We start from the raw sequence: 20,190 nt of genomic DNA on the forward strand, positions 1-20,190 counted from the left end.
GGCAAAGAAGAAACTTGGTGCAAGAAGAGCAGCTTACTGAAGGCCTGTAGTTAGATACCCTTGTGTCTCTGGAGTTGGCCAGCCTCTGCTTACAGAGCAGAGCAACCTAGAGCAGCTTCTCAACTGCTCTAAATTTCACCTTAGCTGCTTACCACATTGGTGTTGGGACACGAGGGCTGTAGGAACTCCACACTTCCCAAGGGCTTTACAGATCCATGCAGAAGAGAGGGTTGTACCATACCAGAAGGGCAAATGTATGACAACACCACATAGCTTTCTTCTGTATGAAGAAACAAGGTAGTTGCAAATCCTTTTCCTCTAGATACAACTGTTTCAACAGAGACTCTGAGGAGGATTGAGGTGCGTTGGCCCACTAAAGATTTTGAGTATTCCACTTTTACAGTCTTCTTGCACTGGTAGTTGATGTAAAGGGTCTATATTGGAGCCACAGTGTGAGCCATTTAGTGGGACTATTCAAGAACAGGAATCATACAATTTAGTTTGCTCTAGAAAGTTCAATCTATCTCAGATGAAGACTTCAAGATCTTTATTTGACATGGTTTATGTCACCAAATTTCAGAGTACATGAAGTTTTATATAAACAAGATACTGTATTTGAGCTCTTGTTTGACTTTGGCGAAGTTTTCCTCCACTAAAACATAGCAGAGATGAAGTTAAGGCCTTTTTTCCCCTGTGGATTGTCTCATCATTGCTGTGCAAATGAGAGACTATTAACTCAGAATGCCAGTAAGTGTTACTTGCTGTTGTAATTGACTTACTAGGGGCTGGTCCACTGTCTTTAAACCTGGGAAAACGATAAACACAAGTATTAACAAGAAGATGTCTTCCTTCTGCATTTATTAAATTTCTATGACTAAGAGCTTAAGTTCAGTAAAACTTCAACTTTCTGCTTTTTATATCCAGAAACAGCTGGCAACACTGTTTGTCCTTTCCAATGTATAAAATAAATTTTTAAAAATAGATTTATGGAATGAAGTGGTGAGGAGTTGCAGAGTTCTGTAACTTAGGTGTTGTTGGAGAGGAACAAAGTGGCACTGAAACACTTAGTCTGGCTCACAGCAGTTCTTTATTAATCTTGTAGGTAACTTTCTTCATGAAAACACTCTGTTACACATTTTGCATGTAAAAGCTTTCCCTCCAGTTACTACGGAAGCCCTGAGTTTTGTTTTGTGGTGATTTTGGGCCCTATTTTGAAATAATTCTTTAAAAATGTAGTTTTCTTAATGTGTCTGGAATTTTCTCATGTTGCAGTTCCCTACCTGGAACCCATTTCAACATCCATTTCAATGTCACATGTAGAACAGCCCTGACAGATAACTTTAGAAGCACCTTTTTGTCAAGGACACCTTTGCAAACCCACAAATGAGGCAGGTATCAGGAGAAGACACCTGCAGGCACACACACTGCATTTTCATGGAGATATACTTCAATTCTGCCCTCAGTTGCTTATAATGAAAATGTCGTTTTGAATGAAATCATAGTGTAATTAGAAGGTGCTGACAAATCACTTATTCTGCATATGTGTCATAGCTTTCAGACTTCAAAGGAAGGCTGGGAGAAATACCTGTCTGTGTGGTCTGTCCACTTTCAGGGAGAAGGGGAGTTATCTCTGCCTGCACACAAACAGTGTCCTTGGCCAAAAAGGTGAAGGGAGAGTGCCTAGCCACCACTTGTCTTGTAGGCTGTAGCCTCTCCTTGGCATTTTTTTTTGTTAACATAAATCAAAAGGTTCAAAAAACAATGAAACTCCAAAAACATTGGTGTTTTAAAATTTTCTTTTACTCTTCTCCTGATAAACCTTAGTGAGAGCATTTTTTCTCAGTAAGATCTGATAGGAAGCACTGATGATTTCAGTGTAAACAGTGTAGTCTGAAAGCTTGTAATGGGAAAATCTGGGTTTATTATTATAATACAAATACTAAGCTTGCAATAGGATGTGCGTTTTTTGATGTGGTTTAAGGAATTCTGATGTAGTCGTAAGACTATAAGGAATTAAAATTAACTTCCAACACAGCCCTATCCCTGAAGCTGGCAGCAAATAGGTTGTGGACTAAAGCTCTAAAGTTGTATGAGTATTTTCCTGGTCCCTTCACTTCCAATTGGTATTTTAGTTTTAACCAGTTTTGTCTCTGTCTGCTTTGTCTGAAAAGACACCTGAAAGGTATCTCCATAGGTTGGCATGCCTATGGGTGAGTTAGCCAGCTGGCCCTTTGTCTGGGATGGATGGTCACTGCCACAGTGATGGGCAATATTAATTCTGGCTGTTGGTACTTAAACTGTAGCAGATTTTATAAAAGGTGAGAATGGTCACACACTGAAACAGGTTGCCCAGGGAGGTTGTGGATGCCCCAACCTTGGCATTGTTCAAAGCCAGGTTGGATAGGGCCTTGAGCGGCCTGGTCTAGTGACAGGTGTCCCTGCCCATGGCAGGGGATTTTGGGACTACATGATTTTTAAGGCCCATTCCAGCTCCTATGCTTTTTTGATTCTATGGTGATACTATGGCATCTACAGGGTCTTGATACTAAATTTACGTCTTTGATTTTGCTGGGGTATATTGCTGTAACCTAAGTAAAGACTGCCACAGGTTACTGCTGTAACCTAGTAATAGTTCTTGCAGCCTACTGTAGTGTGGCTAAAAGTCTGGCAATGTGTTTTGGACCTCTGCCCATTTGCCTCTGTGAATGTTCTGCCTTATCACTGCTACCTGCTGTTCACATCCGTGCTCTGCTGCCTGTATCTTGGCATCCAGAAACATGGCATTTGGGGTTATTCCCTTAACTGTCAGTTGTTTCAAGAGGTTACCAGGCAGAGTTACACAACAGGCTCAGAAGCAGCTCCCAAAAGATTGCAGGGCCCTGTGACAGGGTCACATCAAAAGTGCTATTTCCCTTCCTCCCCTTGATTTTATATTTCAGGGAAGCTGCTAAAGTAAAACCTTTGCTGCATGTTTTGATTTGAGTGAATGGGCATCCCCATTCTCTGAAATTAAGCTCCATACATGGGAGTTCTGGGTAAGAAGAGATGTTAATGGATAAACTCACTGTCATTACTGTAAGGAAGTGTTCCTTTAATTAATTACTTGTGGGGTTTTTTTTTTTTGTAAGATTGGCAAATTACATGTGTCCAGGTTTTGGTGCTTTGTCACCTCTGAATCTATCTGCAGGACTTTGTCACTGAATGGTCTGAATTCCTCAATGTGTTGGGAATTAGATTCACTAATGTGAAGTGGCTATGAAAACTGGGCTTGTGAGGCAGCAGAACCTCAAACAGAAGGTGCAAATAGGGCAGAAGGTGGAGACACCTGGCTGGAGACGAGGACACTTATTCTCTTTGTGCCGGAAAGAAAGGAAAGGAAATGCAGTCAGGCCTCTTTCACAGACGACAAATGATGGTTACTCCCTACAAGGAGGGGCCCATTTTTACCGTGGTGAGAAAAAACATTGCCTCTGTTTTTTTTTCTTTCTGGTCTTTGGCCAATTATTCCTGCTTCCAGTGCCTTCTGAATTGATGCAAAGATATTAATTTCAAAATTCAGATTTTCTAGAATCCCTAAATTTCAAAAGAAATAGAGGCATGACTTCTTCTGCGCCTTTTGAGCTCAGTTGCAGGCAGGCAGGCAGCCAGGCCTGTTACTGAGCAGGCAGGCTCTGACAGGGAGAACCTTCTCTCAAGACAGTTCCTTCTCCCATGTCAAAAGCCAGAGTTCTGCCTCCTCCTCCTCCTCCTGCTGAGGATCAAAGTCTAGGAGCTGTCAAATTGTTTTTTGGGATTTGTGTTTTTGCTGCAAATTTTCTGTTTTAAACCCTTGTGCTCTAGTAATTGGTCCATTGTCTTGATGTAGTGTAAATACAAGCTCATTTTTCCTAGTTCTGTAGCTTTGTATGATTAAGAAAGTAAAAGGCTCCTTGACGTAACATTCACTTATTTGTGTACTAGTGCAAATCAAATCAAGAGGCAGAATCCTGACCAGCAGTAAATATTCATCATTCTACTGCAGTCAGGAGAACTGCAGTGATTTAAATGAGCAAAGGATCTGTCCTGGTCTTTTCCAGTTAAAGTGAAAGTTGCTGTATGTTAGAAAAGGAACTGCCCTACATATAAGGCAGGCAAATCATGCAGGTTTTCCATGGCTTCCTTGCAAGACTTCATCAAGGTTATGCTGATATGATTTTGCTCCTTATTTCTCCTTGCCAGGTGACAGAGCTTGTGTCTAACAAACCTGCTGAAACTCAATGCCAGATTTCTAATAGCTACAGGGCTTTGAAATTTTTAGGACTGAGAAACGAACCCTTATGATTACATCCAACAGCTCTGTGCTATGACTGCGTGGAACGTTAGAGTCGTGGTGCAGGGAAGGTTGCAGTAATTACTGAACAGATGCACTTAATGAAGTCTCTACTGGCTTCCCAGCTGCTGAGTAGAGTGGTTCACTGGAACAACATGAAACAGTCATTAGGTCATTATGTCACATCCTCCCTCTTGTTGTCATAGCAGCTGCAATCAGTCCCCTGAAAATTTTCCTTAGGTGCAAACATCATCTCTTTCCATTAAATGGCAGTGCATGGTTGGTATCTTGCTGCTACTGCTGCATGATGATATGTTTTATGTCTGTTGATTTAGCACCCTTTTCAATCACCCCACTCCTCCTCACTGTTGTGCAGAGTGATGAAACCTGCCAAGTGTATTGGGAAAGGAGAGAGGGTAGACAACTTGCTCACTCAGTACCACTTAACTCAGTTCTTAATTCAAGGACTTAAAGTAGATTTATAGCCATTGAAGATGAGGATAAGGACACTGGATTCATGTTGCATATCCTTTCTCTTTTAGTATTGAGAGTCAATCATTATTAGGAGTCAAAGCATTCAAAAATCAAATTTTACTTGTTTCTTCCACATGTATGTGGGTAAGGTCCTTGCAGTTCTCCTATATGGCATGTGTATATTTGTTGGACTTTATGGGAACAGAAGGATAAAGAAACTATGCAGTAATTGTACAAAAATTTAGGAGAATTACAAATGCCCAAGGGTAAAATTCAGAGAAGACCTGGTATTTATAGAAGATCCAAATAGAGGATTTGTAAAGGCATCATTCACACTTAATTGCCTTCCTTGTTTAATTTGTTTGTCCCCTTTGCTTTTTGAATGTCATGGGAAAACATCAGAAGTGATACGTAGGAAAAAAGGAATGGGAAAAATTATGTGTTCAGAAATAGGTATGTTTCCTCCAAGGGAAACACAGAACAAGGTGTGGGCTTCCTGGCAGATGCTTCCTCAAGTGTTATCTAGGTGTGCTCTGGGTCACCTCTGGGCTTGGATAATGCCTGAGGCCCCTTCCTGTCCAGGAAAGGAGGGAGAGCAGGCATCAGAAGAACTTCCTGAGAAGTCCCACTCACAGCCATAAGGCTAAATCTGGATCCCCTGGGACTGCAGAATGAAATAGAAGGGCAAAGGAAATGGTGTATAATTAGTCCCTATTGAAAACAATGGGATTATTGCCTTGTAAACACAAGTATTTTGTAAATAAAACTTCCAGAGACTGCATGTTTTGAAGTTCCTTTAAAGTGAACTCTCCTAGGAGCTGAGACAGAGCTTGCAGCATGCTTCTGTTCTGCAGAGTAGGACCTGTCCACATATAAGAAGATATCTGATGAAAACCTGAGTGGACAAAGTGATGATCCCAGGGGTGCATACAGAATAAAAATTAAAATAGGATGCTGGGGAAAAAAAATGCAAATCATATGCAAATTATGTAAATATGAAAATAATGAGTTTATCTCTTGAGAAAGAAAACTCAGAAGTGCCTATTTCCTTTCCCAGTCATCTCTTTGTCTGATACAAACAACTGAAATCAGAGACAGTGGGTCTTCTTTTCTTTTTTGCTTTTGCTATAGACCCAGTGAGAGAAAATGTAGACAGAGCCTGCTACCAGAAATGTGGATTTGACTTATAGTTAACTATCTCAGCCATGCTTCCTGGTACCTGAAAGTGTGTTCAAAGCTCACTTTATTACAGGAAAATAGCAATAGTTAATACAAATAGTAGCTCAGCATTTACACAATCTGTTCATTGTAGTACAGAATTATATCTAACTAAAGGAATAAAAATTTTTCTGTCAGGTTAGCCATGTTTCTTTTTTAGTAAATCCACAAGCCTGAAATGCTTGTCTTTATGAACTGCCACAGAAATCAGTCCAGGCTGTTGATTATTGCAGTCTTTGCATAGGGGGAACATGAAAGATGATGTGTGTCCCAAAAGTATGTCCTATTCACCTAATATATATACAAGAGACAATTTAGAGGAAGATCATAAGAGCTGATAGTCTTTTTTAGAGCCTCCAAACTCTCAGCGAGATCTCTCTGCTCAGTGCATCTTGTAGCTGTGGCAAAAGGTGAAAGCATACAGAATCACAGAGTGGGTAAGGGTGGAAAAGACCTCCGGAGGCCATCCTGTTCAATCCCCCTGCTCAAGCATACTCACCTATACCAGGATTCCCTAAGACCATGTCCAGATGGCTTTTTAATATCTTCAAGGATGGAGGCTCCAAAAACTCCTGAGCAACTTGTGCCAGTACTTGGACAATGTCACAGTAAGAAAAAAAAGGTGTTTTTTATGTTCAGAGGGAACCTCCTGTTTTTCAGTGTGTGCATATGCCTTTGGTCCTGTCACTGGGCACCACTGGAAAGAGCCCGTCTCTGTCCTCTCTGCACCCCCATCCTACAGATATATCTACACTGAGAGATCCCCCTAAGCTTTCTCTTCTCCATGCTGAACAGTCTCAGCTCTTTGACTTTGCTTATCCATGAGGTGCTTTAATTATCTTTGTTGGCTTTTTCTGGACTCTCTTTGGTGTCTGCATCTCTCTCCTGCACTGGGAAGAGCAGAACTAGACCCAGCACTCCAAGTGTGACCTGATCAATGCTGCACAGTAGGGAAGTATCACCTCCACTGACCTGCTGGCAACACTTAATGAAGCCCAGGACACTGTTAACTGCCTTTGATGCTAAGAAAAGTTGCTGGTCATGTTCAAGCCTAGTTAGCCGACCTACCCATCAGCGTAGCCTGGCTTTGCCCTTCGGCATGACACTACTGTGATATCTCCTCTCCTTTATGAACCCCTAGGCCAGGGAAGAGAGTAATTGTGGGACCGCACAGTGTACCAGTTCCCTTCAGGTGTCCCAGCTGAAAAATGTATTTTCAGGCTGCACTCCTGTAGATCCTCTCCAGGCTTGAAACTTATCATGACATTGGTTTATGCAGTGGAAACAGGGCTGCTGGACAGAAGGTGTGCACGTCTGTGCTATAACTGTTGTTGAGGGAATCAGTCTAGTACTGCATGATCTCTTACGTTCTGTTTTGTGGCACATATTGGGCAGAATCAGGGCAGTTGAAAACAATCCAGGGCAATGAGGGTAAAAGGTAAATGCAAAGTACTGTGGTTAGGTTTTTTATCCTCTGAATGTTCCTGTCACTGACAACGTAGCCAAAGATAATTTTACTATGGATACAAAGGCTCTAGTTCTCTTAATTCTGCAGAAACAACTTGTTTACACCTGGCTGCACTAAGATCATAAAGAGGTATGCTGTTGTTGATAGTTATCAGAACCTTTCTGTAATGAAGTTGCAGCCAAGGCTCTGCTGTCATGTGTGAATACAAGCACTTATCTTATGTCTCTGTGACCCTTAAGACTTGCCCTCCCAAAGCACCACCTACTTTTGCATCTTAGTATCTTAGTACTGATGTAGAGTAATGCCTGAATCAGTCTTGTATTTCCAGGTAACAGAAGTGTTTGTTCGGCTGAGTGAGGATGCAATTGTATCACTGTCAATTTAAGTACCGATTAATAAACTGCTCTGGAGCTAATGCATTTTCCCCATACTAGAGAATAATTTGATTTGATGTTGTATTACAGCTGGCAGGTACTTGAGGTTAAGAAGGTTTGTTGCTCTGTGATGGTTAAGGGATCCTTTATTTTGAAAGCCAGTTCCTTTGACGAACAGGAAACTCCAAACCTCACCCATATCAGAAGCTGAACTTCTGGTCTAGCATTCTTTTTGCTGTGCCTAGGTCAGTGAGTTTCGTTTTCATTTTCTTTTTTTAAGGATCACCCTATTTAATCCCTGCAGCACACATTGTTTCCTTTTTTTGTGTATGTTCAGCAAGGGGATAAAGGTGCCTGTGAGAAATTAGCTGCTATTACAAAATTCAGATCCAAAGGGTCACGGCCACAAGAGCTTATTGTCAAACTGTGCTCTACCAACGGAGAAAAAAATTTCCACAGTAACTTTCCAATGAATCTGCTTGAGAACCTTTCCAATCCCCATCAGATTAGACATTTGTGAGGTCAAGCTCCTATGCTGTAGCTACCACTGCATGTGGTATTACTGGTAGTTTCTACACAGCCCAACTATTTGCAAGGAGAGAATCTCAAGCATGGTCTGTACAAGCAGCACACAGTACCCGGTCAGGGCAGGATTACACTTAATTTAAGGCATCGTTGACTGAGGTACTCATGTTGGCTTCCTTTATAATCAATGAAGAGAAATAGATTCTTTTAAGGTGTTGTTCATCTGACTTATTTTAGACATCAATCTTAGGCTGAGCTGAATCATGCCCTAGAAGTGACATTTTCTTTCTATTGTCTATAAAGGGAGCCTGGATAACTGTATCGCACTTGTCAATATCTGCATCTGGATAAATGCTCCTCTCACTCCCCATATGCTTTTGTAATCTAGAGGTCTAGAAAAAATGCTTTTAGAAAAAAGAAGGTAGAATGAGTAATTAAATAGTCTGTCAAAGATAAAATGAGGGACATGCATGCAACAGTTTTCAAATACATAAGTTGTTTGAGAAGAAGGGAAAAATGATCAAAGTGGACGAAAGAAGTGGGTTGAACACTTCTAATCATAACGATAGTGAGACACTGATGTTTCACTGAGAGTTACTATCTAATTTTTATTTTGAAACATTCCACAGTTTGTTTCATTTTCCAGAACTCTGAAAGTTCCAGCCTTCTTCTTTAACAGAAAGTTACTGTTTTTTTTCTGTTGCCATGACCACACATGATTGTATGCCCTCACTTTGTTTCTCAAGAATGTAAAAAACCCCAAACAAATAGGTTTTTTTTCTTGTTCTTTTACCTTTTTTCTTTCTTTTTGTGCCCCCCCCCCCCCCCCCATCGTAAAGGGATTTTTTAAGCAAGGGCTTTTGTGTTGGGGTTTTCTGAGGAAGTGGCTGCCAAAGATTTTTGTCCACCTAGAATACAAGAAGTGTAATACAGTATTTGAATGGAAATATAATCTGAAGAAAATAGTTAAAATATCAGAAAAGCAATAAAAAATATGTATTTAGTATCTACAAACTTAACTGCCTCATTGGACATTAGGGGGATGTCACATGAAAAAGGAATGTTTCCTTGACCTTTAATGGGGAGATGTACTTGACCCTTAGTGTTTAATTTGGCTGTCAGTGCCCCAGGGAAGTTGAGAACCTTGTGCCTGACCAGTCTGTCAGCATCCTGTTAGGGCGACCCTTCAGTGAGCAGTTCTGCTGGATTGGAGGGTGGTTTAACTGACTTAGTCAGAGAAATACACCAATAGCATATGGGAGACTCCTCAGTGGGTCTTCCTCTTTATCTGTTATTCACTGCAGGCAAATGCTAGTGCCCATGAAGGACTCACACTAACAGTTTGTGGAATAACACTCTTTATTAATACAAAATTGTGCCAGGTAAAGTTTCGAGGATTGTCAGTGATAGTATCTGACTGCAAAAATATATTCAAAGCAATACACAGCCAAGCTCTAATCCCCAACAAAAGTATTCAGCATGCATAGAGTATGATTCTTAGCCTATAGGGGAGAAGACAGGTTCAGCCCGGCAACTGATCCTAGCAGTTATGATGGAGTCTCCCCTAACTTTCCCTCCATTCTCAACCTACTTTTATACTATTTTTTGTATTTTCCCCTCATTCTTGACTTACTTTTATACTATTTCTTTGTGTTCAGGTTGAGCTTGAGTGACTCTAGTCATGCATACTTTTGTTACTGATTGGTGTAAAACTGTCTTGCTTTGCTTTTAAAGATACAGTCAAAAAGAACATAGAGCATGTGCCCAGTGAGGTGTAGTTGTACCTTGGAGGTGAGAAACTTTGGGATTGTTAACATTACAATTAGGCTTTAATGAACCATGTTCATCTAACCAGAGTGATTTCCCCACAGCTATTGGCTCAGCAGCAGGACCTCTTCCCCTATCTCCCCTGGCTGACAGGTGTTACGTGGTTTATTAACTACAAAGTACCATTGAGCTCCTTTCCCTGGCAAGGACTTCAACGGAGACTGGTGTCTCCACTCCACCCTCCATTCCATCCTGCTTAGCAGGAGCTTAGAGTTGCAGATCATGTGTATAGGAAATCATCATGGAATAGGTTTTGAGCATGCCAACTGCATTCCATCCTGGGAGCAGCAACTATATTTTACCCTATAATTTCCATAACTTTTAAACTTCTGTTAGGATGCAAATATAACTTCTCAGTTTCCTCTAATTCTACCCCCAGCCAGCTTTCCACAGGGGAGATTTCAGATGGTTCAAAGCAATCAGCAATAGTGCTATTAAAAATAAGTTTTAAATGTCTTTCTCATTCCTCTGGTTTACCAGTTGTAGTAATAGGAATATTAATTAGAAATGTGATAGTGGATGTTCTTACTCTGTGTATTGCTCTTTTTGTCCTTTTTTACTGGTAGAAGCGAGTCAGTCAGACAAAAATTTTTTGAGCAGTTCAAGGTATTTCAAACCACTGGTTTCATTCATTGAAAGAAGTAATTTTGCCATTTCCCTTTAATATGTTTCTGCTTTCTCATCACCTTCAGGCACTGTAGATAGTACTGTGTCTGGGAAAAGCACCAAAACTAGGAATTGATCCTGGATAAAATCAGTGTCTTTGCTTTTCTTTCAGTGTGTACTAGTTTGAAAACAAACTAGTGGGAGACACCAAGTCAGAATAACAATTCAATAGGGAAATAAAAGGAGGGGGAAAGAAAAAAAAACAATAAAAGCGGATAACACTGGGTTAAACTGACAGAGTCAGGATACAACCTGGCACCCTGTTAGTCAGGGTGGTGGTGGCAGTCTGGTACAATGGTGACTGCAGTCCTCCTGAAGTGGTGATCCTGTAGAAAAAGGGTCTGCTCTTCCTCAGAAGGTCCAGTGGTGGCTGTGTAGCTCCTGTCCTCTGGAAATCCAGTGGAAAGGTTGTCTCTGGTGTTCAGAGTCCCAGCTTATATCCACGATGGGATGCTTGGTTCCTCCCTCTGGGTGGAGCATCTCACAATGGGGTAATGAGTCATGAGGCCAAGTGTTGATTAGGCTCATTAACAGAAGATGGTCCGGAGGGAGTTATCTCTGAGTCATGCAGCAGGACAATGATGGGCCAATAACAGAAAGATAGTTTGGGGGAGGAGGCAAGGAAACACTGCCCCACCTGATTTCAACAGCTCATGAGGATGGTGATAGAATACACTGCAACCCAGGACACAGTGTCATCTTGGTGCAGATTAGGTAATAAATGCAAGATGAAAGGACAGGACTGCCTCTTTTGGTCACTAACGTCAAATGTTGGTGAAAGCAGGAATTCAGTTGAATGATACTTGTTTATTTTGACTACTCTGTGGTCAGTAGTTGCTGCCTTGGGCAGTAGTTGACATATTTTATTAACTTTGCCAAGGGTGTAGTTTAAATATCATTCTTCTAATTACAAAGTAAAATTTAGGGAGCAAAGGATACGATAAAAAGAAAGTACATTTTGATCTTCCTTTGTTTTCATCAAGGCATCATCTGAAAACCAAGGACACTTGACATTCTTTAAATGATTTTAGAGTGGTGGTGGCAGTCTAGACCTGCTCCTGTGAAATTGCTAAATGAGTCTAACTAATAGATGTACGCTTGCCATCTCTTGTCTTCCACGTGCTTACAGATGAAGTAGTATTTAGATTCATTGAAATGACCTCCTGTTATTTGGAGAGCAAGCCATTAGCTAGTTGACTCACTTAAAGGAAATTTAGCAACTGGGATGACAAACATGGAGCAACTACTCTGTTGTGTACAGAGCTACTTCAGACTGTAGTTTTTAGCATTACAAATACAGCTGAATTTCTTCTTGAAAGAAAAAAATATTACCTTGCTTACAAAAGTGTAGGTCATAAACACTGTGATTTTGTTTTTGACAGCCAAGTTCTGACATTGTTTCTCTTAAGCTTTATTTTCCAGCGTGCTTTTTCTAAACAAAGCGGATATGTTCAAAGCCGTGAAAATGTAATTCCAATTTGGTCATTGTCCTCTATTATTTTTCTGTTTGACCCAGAGATCAGTTGCACAGCCTGGTCGTGATGAGGACATCCTCATTGCTGCAGTACTAAAGTTTCCGCAGAGATTAACCTCTGATTTCTGGATTGCTAGCCCAAAATTTACTGTGAGTTGGTGCAAGCCTTAGTCAATGTGATATAATTTTATTTTCTTAAAATGTTTAAGCTTTCAAACTCCTTTTTCAATTCAGAGCCTGAGTCTGAGAGCGAAAGGGGGTGAGTGCAAAATCCAATAGCATATATTCTGAAATACTTTGAAAGTTATACTATGTAATTTGAAACTTTCTGACCTTTACCCTTTCTGAGTACTTTTCTTGCCTCAACAGTTTTATATCCTCTAAAATTCACAGCTATTATGCATCAGCATTTAGAACATCAGATGGAGCAAAGCTTTACAATCTGGATCCTCCTTGCAGAGGAAAGGAAGTGGGAGGGGGCTATCCCTGATGGCTCTGAAGATGGACATGCCACTGGCCAAGTCTGGGCCAATTAGAAATTATGGTAATGCCTCTGTGATAACATATTTAAGAAGAAAATCAAAACAAAGTGGGGGGACGTTTGAATTCCCGCTAGAGAAGAGATGAGAGCATGTGAGGGAAAACAACATGGAGACACCTAGGTCAGTGGAGAAGGAGGGGCAGGAGATGCTCCAGGTGCTGGAGCCGAGATTCCTCTGCAGGACGTGGTGATGACCATAGTGAGGCAGGCTGTCCTCCTGCAGCCCACAAGGATCCACAGGGAATGCAGAGATCCACCTACAGCCCATGAGGGAGGTGCTCATGCCAGAGTGGGTGGATGCCTGGAGGAGGCTGTGATTCAGTGGAAGACCCAGGGGAGAGAGGGGGCCCTGCTTCCAAGCTGGACCAGCCTGTCCTTAGAGGACTGCACCCGTGGAAGAGTGACCCATGCCACAACAGTTTTGGGAGGACTGTTCCCCATGGGAGGGACCCACGTTGCAGCACTTTTAGGAGAACTGTTGCTTGTGAGAGTGGAACCACGTTGGAGAAGTTCACAGAGAACTGTCTCCTGTGGGAAGGGACCCCATGGTGTAGCAAGGGAAGGACTTCTCTTCCGGAGCAGTGGAAGAAAACCTTGGGTGACAAACTGACCAAAACCCCCATGCCCTGTCTCCCTGTGCTGTCGGTGGGAAGGAGGGAGAAAAAAGTATTTTAAGGGCTTATTTTACTTCTAATTATCCTCTGCTTTTGTCAGTAATAGACTCACTTTGTACCTCTAAGATGAGGCTGTTTTGCCCTTGGAGTATTTTCTCCCTGTCCTTAACTCATGAACCCTTTGTTTAAATTTTTTCTCTCGCCTGCTCAGTTGTAGCAGGGGAGGGTGAGTGAGCAGTTTTTGTGGGTGCCTGGCATTTGGCCAGTGTCAAACCATGACATGGATTTACCTTAGTGAATGTCTAAAACGTTGCATACGCAACTTACTCAAGCTAGCTGTGAAGTGGATGGACCCCAGCTGGCTTCAGCTTGGAAGTTATCTTCTCATTATATTATCACCCTGTTGTACTCAAACTAATAACACTTTCTGAATGCTTACTAGATTTACAAATATATTTCTTAAAGCAGGACTTTTTAAACTTTTATTAAATTGTGCTGTTTTGAAAGAGACAAAAGCACTGTAAAGACTACTGGATCTTGAGTTGTTTTCATTGTACACTAAATCTGTTCAATGTGTACATTAGTATCCATATATATGCACAGATCAATGTAAATCCAGGTTGCAGTATACTTCACTGAGATTGACGATTTCTAATGACTTTGCTTTTAAAACCTCACCATCAGAAACTAGCTCATGTGACTCTTTATATTGAATGAACAGGCTGATTATATTTAGGAATATGAGACTGTATTTTCTTGTGATACTACATTATGCCATCACATCAAATTTCAATAATGGGGGACTTAGATTTCCTTTTAAAAAGAATCTACAAACTACTCAGTGATTACCCAATAAGGTTGTATCCCTTGATTCTTTAATAAGAAATCTAAAGAAATAAAAAATTATTTGCTTCAGTTCTGCGTATTTAATTTTTTCAGCTTTTCTTATTCAGCTCTTGATGAAATTTCTGCATCTTAAGGTGCATTTCAAAAATCTATGTATTAAAGCTGAGTACATTAAACCCTTCTTATTTGACACTGAAAGGACACTGCGTGTATTCAGGTAATAATCAGCTATATCTGCAATTCTATTCTGAGAGACCAAATCCTACTGTGGCTGGTTATAGCTGCAGCTGAAACTGATGATAGTTCAAGATATCTTGATATGGACAGTTTGGAACTGTTCTTTGAAATTTTATAATTGTGTCAAGTTTTAAGATTTTAGTTTTCTTTCTGAATATATTGTGCTTACTTTCTGGCCTGAATCCAGGGATACTGCTTATTCCACAAATAGTATTCTTTAGAAAATCCTCAAGAGATTAAAATCCTTCTTTTACAGTCTTGAAAAATTATTACTATTATTATTATTAATATTATCATCCCTCTCACTGTTTTCTTTTGAAGAATGTGACTTTAAAAAATACAAAGAGTTAGGTGGGTGGCCGTCATGGTTTAGGAGTGGTACTGCCCAATTCAGTGCCGCCACCGAGACTCTCCCAAAACAGATACTGCTTGCTTGCTCCCCCTCTTCACTTCCCCTTCTTGCTCTGGAGATGGAGTTGAGAACTGGGGGCACAAAAGGTGAAAATCATGGGTTGAGGGTTGAGAGAAGAGCGATTTACTGGAAACTTCTTGTTCCCCTGGAAAGGAATGCCTTTCTTTTTAGAAGAGAGAGGGGGGGAGAGAGAGAGTCCTTTTCTCCCCACCCCCCCTGCCCCTGCAAATGATATGAGATGGTATCAATTAACCTTACGGTCTTGGCCATGACCACACAGCCCCAGGCTCTGCCCCTTCACAGCTACCACAAAAAATTAATCCTGCCCTTGGCTGAAACGAGGACCGTGGGAAAGGCTTGACATTTCCTTGGCTGTGCTGTGGGTACAGTAAGGCTGTTTCTGCAGGCATAGTGATTTATGGGTTTTTTTCAGCCCAGGCTGGATAATCTCATCCAATATTTTGTGGGAAAGTAAGCCTAGACAGCATTATCTAGCACCTTGTGCTGTTGCATCTTGAAAACTTCCAGTGATGGGGACTCTACAGTGTCCATGGGAAGGTTGTGATTTGATCTTGCTTACTGTAAAAAATTTCTTATACCAAGATGAAACATCTCCTGTTCAACCCGTACCTGTTGTCCCTCTTCTCCCTCATGAGGCTCCTTGTGAAGAGAGAGCCTCCATCCTCTTAATAGCTGCCATTTAAGTACTGGAATACTGTGATGAGGTGTCCCCTGAGCCTTCTCTTCTTCAAGGAGAAAAGACCTAACTCCTCACTTTTCCTCCTACAGTAGTCTCACCAGCCTTTTGATCATCTTCACGGCCCTCCTTTGGAATCTCTCCAGTATGTCTGCATTTTTGAATTGTGGAGACACAGCTGGACACAATACTACAGGTGGAGCAGTGAATGGGATGATAGTATCCCTATCTCTACTAGTAATGTCTCTACAGATGCAGCCCAGGATCAGATGTGCTTTTATTGCTGCAGTGGCACACTGCTGACCCATGTTCACACTGCACCCTTGTCCACAAGGATGCCCAGGTCCCTTTTAGCAAGACTACTTCCGCCACACAGATCCTAGCCCATATTGGGCTCTGGTTATGATGTCCCAGATGAACAATTTTGCACTTGTCTTTGTTAAACTTGGTCTTGCTAGCCCAATTTCCAGCCAGTCCACATGTCTCTGTAAAATGGCTCCTTCTTCTAACACGTCCACATCATTACCTAGTTTAGTGTCATCAGCAAACTTGGCGCGTGTGCTTTCAGTCCTATCATATGGATAATTTATTATGATGCAGAACAGCATGCGGCCTGGTATTGATACCTGGAGGACCTCCCTGATGACAGGCTGCCAGCCTGAGTAAAAACTATGGATCACCACCAGCTGAGTATGGCCTGTGAGCAAATTTCTTATCCATCTTGCAGACCACCCATGTAGTCTGTATCTTGCCAGTTCTACCAGAAGGCTGTGGGACGGGAAACAGCACTGAACATCTTGCTGAAGTCCAGGTAAACAACAGCCACTGCTTCCACCATGTAGTGTCATGGTGAAAAAGGTCATTTTGTTGTAGCAGGTGATCAGGTTAGGTTAGTCTGGTATAATTTGCCTTCGGCCAGCCTGTGCTTTTCCCAATTCACTGCTTCATTTGTTTTGTAGTAGTTTCTAGCAGGACTTGTTCCGTTACCTTCCCAGGAGCAAATTAATAATAATGGGCCTGTAGTTTCCTCTTCGGGGCCCTTCTTAAAGGAGGTATATCATTTGCTGTCTTCCAGTCTTCAGGGATATCCCATGATCTCCATGATTTTTCAAATATTCTAGATGGTGGCCTTGCAACAAGGTTGGCCACTTCTCTTACCACTCTGCCAGGCCCATAGATTTATGTGTGTTGAGCCTGTTACAACTCATCCCTGAAGGCAGGGTAACTGAGGTTCTTATTAATAGATCCCTTGGGGCAAATTAGAGTGAAGCGACACTGAATGACTATTGTTTGTATCTATCTATATCTGTAACTATATCCACAGGGCTTATTTTAGAAAAATTTGGTTGCAATGGAAAGGAGGGATGTACCCTTCTGGTTATTATCTGTAGAAATATAGCAGTATAAAATCATAAAAATAACACTTAAGAAAATGTATAAGGATGTCGTGGGGGGTGACTCATGGCAATGGGGTATCCCATGATCATTTGTGCTGGGAATTGTCACTGTTCCCCCCAATTCTTGCAGTTTGGGGAATATTGCAAGAGGTGTAAGCTCGGCTGGGGGTGCTGCAGGGGTGGGGCCGAGGCTGGTTTCCTTCCATTTGGGATCAGGGGGAGTAGTTGCATGTGTTGTGGAGGGTGTGTACGTGGCCTGGGATATTGTTACGTTGTGACTTGGCACTAGGATCAGATCTGCCTGCTTTCACCGCTTCTGCCAGCTGCTGGTGGTGATCCCAAGACCAATTGCTGCTCGTAAGCTTACAAAAGGAGCAATTTTCCCTCTTTCCCTTTGCCCAAGACACCTAAGGAGGTTGCCGAGCTCGCATCGGAGCACCCCCTGCTGGTCCTGGGGCAGTCAGTAAAGCCTTCTGCCTTTCCTGAGTCAACAGCGCCTCCTGCCAGCCGTGATCATAATTACACCAATGGTGAAACAGTGCTTGATGAGTGGGGGCGCTTCTGTTACTGTGTTTGTTCTGTTCTGTTATATATATATAAATAATAAAGAGCTGTTATTCTTTTTCCTACATTTTTTCTTGGAAGCTCCATAATTTCAAAGTTACAATAAGTTAGATGGATGGATTTTCCTTCCATTCCAGGAAGGTTCATGCCTTCCTTGGCTGACATTTTGCCTTGAAACCAGGACAAAGGAAAAGAAGGAAAGAGAAAGAAAAGGCAAGAGTAGAAAAATATCATCACATGTGGATCCAGTGATGAGACTTAATTTTTGGAATTTTGATGTCTGTTGGTCAAAGTGAAGGTTGCAGTCTTGATTTGTCAGGGTTGGGGGAAGCCTGGAAAACACGAGGTTTAATGGGTTAATATACACTCAGGTTCAGGTTGGAATGCCCAGGTATCTCACCTAGAGGGGGAAGTTTTACACTGTCTGAAGTAAAACTCTGGATCATGTGCAGTCCTCTGGTGGAAGGACCCAGAAATTAGTCTGGGGGCACTTTGGGGTCTTTGATCGTTTATTACACCTTCTAAGACATGACAGCTGCCTCTCACATCAGGGTACTTGAACCAGTTATGCCCTATTGGAAGGGATTAATATCTTCAGGCCTATGTGTGAATTTGAATATCCTGATACTTCTGTGGGGGCAGGGGGGAAATTTTACACCTGAGCAAGTTGTGTAAGCGAGGAAATTGGCATGATAAGAAGCACCACCCCACCTCTGCAGGATCTGCTTCTTATTGTCCTTCTTCCTTATCTGTCTCAAAACGCAGCTTGTAGCATCGGGTGGTGAGTTTGCACCCCCTCTGCATCTAAGCTGTTTCCTTGCACATGGACAGCAAAGCATCCTGCAGCTTTTGCAAATGGCACTTACATTTACTGTACACTTACTATATGTAAGTGGTGGTATAGTTTAACTGTGATTGCTCAGCCATCACGGCAGGTCATTTTTATAAAAGGAATTGGTGCTGATTTAGAGTTGGTAAGACTTACGCAAGCTTATTTCATGAAGTGTAGGTTACGGGGTTCTGGGGTCCAGTCGGGACGGCCAGACGTAGACGGTGACGGATGGAGACGAGAGATCTCTATAGGCAGGTCTTGGGACACAGTCGGGTTATTGTAAAGGGCGTGGGTATTGGGGCACTGCTCAGAGCTGGTAGACTCAGCTCTGAGCAGGCCCAAGAGAGCAAGAGAGTAAACGGGTGAGAGAGAGAGTGTAAGAGCAAGAGTAAGAGCAAGAGTAGAAGTGGAAGAGAGAGAGAATGAATAGAAGTGGTAGTAAGGAATGTCTGAAGTCCTGGTTACAATACAATAAATCATCTTCTGTACTGAATATTCTAATTGTCACTAACCAATCTAATACAAGATACAAATCCTATAGCATTTACATACAGCCTATAAGAGTTCTTATATTACCATAGAGTGTTACATCTTAACTTCTAAAAACTACTCTTTGGACCCCTTCTGCTGAGCTAGTAGGGTCTGCTCTGACCCTTGGACCTGTTTGCAAGCAGAGGGTATTGTTCCATCAAGAGGGGATTACTTCAGTGGCCATACCATTGTTTTCTAGTTGTTCAGTAACTAAGACCTGGTATTTCAAAAGTGGCTTTCATTTCGATGTTGCCTGTAGTTTTCATATTCCCAAAATCTTTTGTCAGGCAATCATATTTCCAAGGCTTTCCTGTTTCATCTTACCCAACAATGAAGCATAAGAGCATGGGTAAAACAAGTGTTTTTAAGGTTGGGATGAAATTCAAACTGAGTTTTACATGCATGTTTAGATTTTGTAATCAAGTGAAAAAGTTCCTTGTGAACTGGTGTTCAACGTCCGAAAAATGACTGACATTTTCACCTCACCAGTGTTATCTCCTCTCACTTGTTTTTCAAACCTGTGCAATTTCCATTGGTGGTCCATTGTCACCATACATCCACACCTATGGCTCTGGTTAGACTTTGACTTTCCACCAAACTGCAGTTGCCAAAATCAGTCCCCTTGTGCTCCAGGAAAAGGGTTTGTGCCCAGACAGATCAAGTCATTTGTGGCATGGTCTTGGGGAGGTTAGCTCTGATGCTATTATGGGTGGTTTCTAGACTGCAGGGTTGGGTTCTGCTGTGCTGTGAGAGATGAGTAACAGCATGGGTTGGTGCTTGAGAACTAAGTGGCAGAGGATGCATCAGGGCTGCCCCGCAGCTGTGCCCAGTGCATGGCAACCAAGGGCAGGGACAGCATCCTGGGCCTCCCTGAGCCTCCCCAAAGGCTCTAAAGGACACTGGGTAGAGAGACAGTGGGTGAGGCTGCTGCAGATTGGGCTGGGCATGGGGGGCCCCATCACCCCCATATCTCAGTGCCATCACCCTGCAATACAGCAGTCACTGGCTTGCCTGGGGCAGGACAAAAGGGAGCATCCTCCCCTGTCCCAGTGTCAAAGCTGGACTGGGGCGAGCCAGTCTGAAAGGAAGTCCTTGAGGAGCTGGTGGAATTACTTGGAGGGCCTGAGGGAGGAAGACTGGAGAAGGCTGGATGAGGCTGCTGGAGATGAGAAGAATGACCAGTC

General features: G+C 42.1%; 1 protein-coding gene across 2 annotated transcripts in view; it reads left to right on the forward strand.

The window, feature by feature from the left end:
- Positions 1-20,190, forward strand: part of PDE1C (phosphodiesterase 1C) — a 369,889-nt gene that overhangs the window by 3,321 nt on the left and 346,378 nt on the right. The gene's annotated exons all lie outside the window — the stretch shown is intronic.

The sequence above is a fragment of the Corvus hawaiiensis genome, chromosome 1 (assembly GCF_020740725.1).
Source record: "Corvus hawaiiensis isolate bCorHaw1 chromosome 1, bCorHaw1.pri.cur, whole genome shotgun sequence".
Lineage (NCBI taxonomy): Eukaryota > Metazoa > Chordata > Aves > Passeriformes > Corvidae > Corvus > Corvus hawaiiensis.